Here is a 3416-nt window from a genome sequence, read left to right on the forward strand (position 1 = left end):
TTATTAGTTTAAATATTATAATTTATATTTTTAAATTAAATTTAATTATTTTTATTTTCAAATCTACGTGACGTTACCTGAAGAACCACGAATATGGCGTGTAGATTCTGCCAATTGAAAAAAATAAATAATAAAATTTTCATAATTAAAGCTTTCATTATTTTTTTTTATTTAAAAAGCTTTTAGTATAGCTTTTATTATAATATCATAATATTATAATCAAAGCTTTTATTATAATAAAAGCTTTTATTATTTTAGGATTCTCCTCCACGGCGGCCTTTGTCTCCCCCAGTAACGATGTTTACGACACACCGCACCAGGTACTCATCTGAGGCTGAGTCGACCTCACACTCTCTTACTGTCTCAAAACAACAACCACCATTCGCCACTAAGTGGCGGTGACGTCACCACGACACTTGTGCCAGGCTATGTGCACCTTGAGGCTACGTGAAGTGTCGATCGCCGGCTGGCAGGAGGTTACGGGGCAGACCCAGGTGCCACTGGTCGACTGACTGAGATGACTGAGATTACTGGCTGATGCACCACCTGTGCCCCCTACTGTGCCAACTTGCTGAGCTTTAGCCACCCGACGCTCCGCTCGTTTATCTGAGCGTCGCTCCTCCGCCCTCCGTTGTTGTTGGAGGGCGACTGCCTCCAACTGCCCAGTAGAGTCCTTCACGAGCCTCCTCCACAGAGGCCGATCTTGACACCGCTGGTACCAGTCATTGGCAAGTCCACTCAGCTCCACATCCTCCTGTACCACATCACTCCATCTCTTCTCTAGTCCGTGCCACGCCCGTTTAGCTCCCTCGATCCGGCCGAACAAAAGCTGTTTGGGCATGCAGTGATTGGGCATGCGGGCTACATGGCCCAGCCAACGCAGCCTTGCCTGCTGGAGGAGCTCACCGATGGGACTTTGTCCAGATCTTTTGAGGATTTGTGAGCTCCTCAAACAATCCAGCCTGGTTAAACCCAGGATTGATCGTAGGCAGGCCAGCCTAAATGTTTCTAACCAGTGAAGATGCTGCATTAGGGGGGTCCACGTTTTGCAAGCGTAGAGAAGGGAGGGAATGACTGTGGCCGAGAAGAACCGAAGCTTCATGCGGAGCGACACACCAGGTAGCTTCCACACAACGTTACACAACCGATGAAAAGATAATGCCGCTCGACTAATTCGGAGTGAGACCTCTGCTGTTAAACCGGAGCCGATCATGAGCACACTGCCCAGGTATGGAAAACTCTCCACTCTCCCCAACTGCCCCATCACCGATTGGGAGTTGTGGGGGTAGAGTGCCCGATGGCACAAAATACCCAGGCAGGTGCTTCGTTTTGGTGGGGCTGATGGTAAGGCCCCACCTCTTAGTGGCACACTCCAGTTTCAGCAGCAGCGCCTCCAACTCCTCCTCTGAATGAGCAGCAATTACCAGGTCGTCGGCAAACATAATGTGGTTGACCAATAGGGAGACATCCCTTGACCGCCCCTGGGCATCGATCAGCCTCCCATTGTATCTGTACCAGACGTAAATTCCTCTGGTACAGCTACTGAAGGCTTCACGAACTATGTGGTCGAAATAAATGTTAAATAATGTTGGAGCCAGAGGACATCCCTGTCGCAGGGAATGGCTCTGACTCCCGGCTATGTAGTTTTACTCGGGTCTCCTCACCATCATGAAGGTCCTTAATGAGTGTGAGCAGAGGGTCAGGGACTCTGAAAGCACGAAGAACAACCCAGAGCCCAGGCCTACTGATGGTATCATAGGCCTTAACCAGGTCAATAAAGCAGAGATGTAGGTCTAGTTGGAATTCCCTCCACCTCTGCTGTAGCAGACGGACAGAAAATATGACATTTTTGCAGGACCGCCCTTTCTTGAAACCGCATTGGGGCTCCGCAAGCCTCTCCTTAGCGTACCTAGCAAGGCGATGTTGAATAATCCTTGCCAGGACCTTTCCCGGCACACTGAGGAGTGAGATGCCCTGTAGTTGTTACAGTCTGTGCGGTCCCCCTTCTTAAAAAGGGGGACCACCAGGGCATCCTTCCAATCCTGCAGAACCCGTCCAGTGGCCCAGACTGTTGTTATGATGTCATGTAGGGCAGTCTACGCACAAACGCCACCCTCCCTCAGCATTTCGCTTTGGAGATCATCTCTGCTCGGTGCCTTTCCTGTTCCCGGACTCTGGATCGCCCTCAGTACTTCCTCAACGGATGGCACCTCAGCCAGCCACTCACAGAGGGTGACTTCCTCCTCCAATATTTGAGGCACCGCATGATGTTTTCCAGGCTGAGCGATTCCCCCTCCCCCAGGACCTCACAGAAATGCTCAGCAAATCTGCAAACCTGTCGCTGGGGGTCGGAGATTGGATCACCCTTCGTTCCCCTAATGATGGTGTAGTGGGTATAAATTGACGAAGAAACTTCTGATGAGGCAACACGATATTTATTGTCTTGGCCCCTTTTTGGGCCATGGACATTAGCCCTGGCGTGATAGCGCTTCCGCCCCCTATTGACGATAAGGGGAAGCTACCAGCCCACAGAGTGGTGAGTGACGATTACCCCTACAATGGTAATAGGTGTGGCGCTGTAGGTTACTTTTTTAATGGAGTTAAATAGGGATTTGTGATCGCGGGCCACTGAGGCAGACTCCATCTCCTCAGCAACCCGCGACCACCACCCATCCTTGCAGCGCCTCACGGCTCTCCGAACCTCCGAGCGAAGGCTGCGGTAAGCCTCCTCATTCTCTGACGTGGGATGCTGTAGACGATTAGAATGGGCCTGTTGCTTTTTCTCAACCATCCTGAACACCTCCTCTGTCAGCCAGGGTCTCTGGGGAGATCTGGACCGCGTACACAAAGCAGCCATTGCAGCTGCATGAGTCACAGGCCTAAACCTCACCCATTTACCCTCGACATCAGGAGGAGTGGGGGACGATGCTGTCTCACTCACACTCACTCACAGCGCGAGGCCGACTCATTACATCTCGCGGAGGATCGCGCTGCTGAACAAAAAAAGTTCCGCGGTTTCAGTTTGCAAGCGCGAGTTCGCGTTTTAAGGCGATGGGGGCCGTCCATAAATGACGTCACGCACCTGGGGAGGGGGGGTCAGACATTTGTGACGGGGGGGGGGGGTTTGGGAAATGTGACGTCACATCAAATGCGCAACTTTAAATAAATATAGACAACACGTTCTACTTAGGTAAATAGACTTTTTAATGTTTTCTCCGACAACAACTGAGTGCAGCACCACATTAAATACGCGCTACAATGACAATAGTTTACAGCGATTTGAAGCATGTTTAATTTTCAAAATGTAAATATGGTTTGGGGGGGGGGCAGAGCTTTGTGACGTCATATTTGAGGGGGGGTCTGACTTTTTGTGACGCCGTGTGACGAGGGGGGGGGGGGGTCAAAAATCGTCCAAA

This window comes from Petromyzon marinus, unplaced genomic scaffold (assembly GCF_048934315.1).
Source record: "Petromyzon marinus isolate PM22_M1 ecotype Great Lakes invasive population unplaced genomic scaffold, UKy_Petmar_22M1.pri1.0 PM_Scaffold_13, whole genome shotgun sequence".
NCBI classification, from domain to species: domain Eukaryota; kingdom Metazoa; phylum Chordata; class Hyperoartia; order Petromyzontiformes; family Petromyzontidae; genus Petromyzon; species Petromyzon marinus.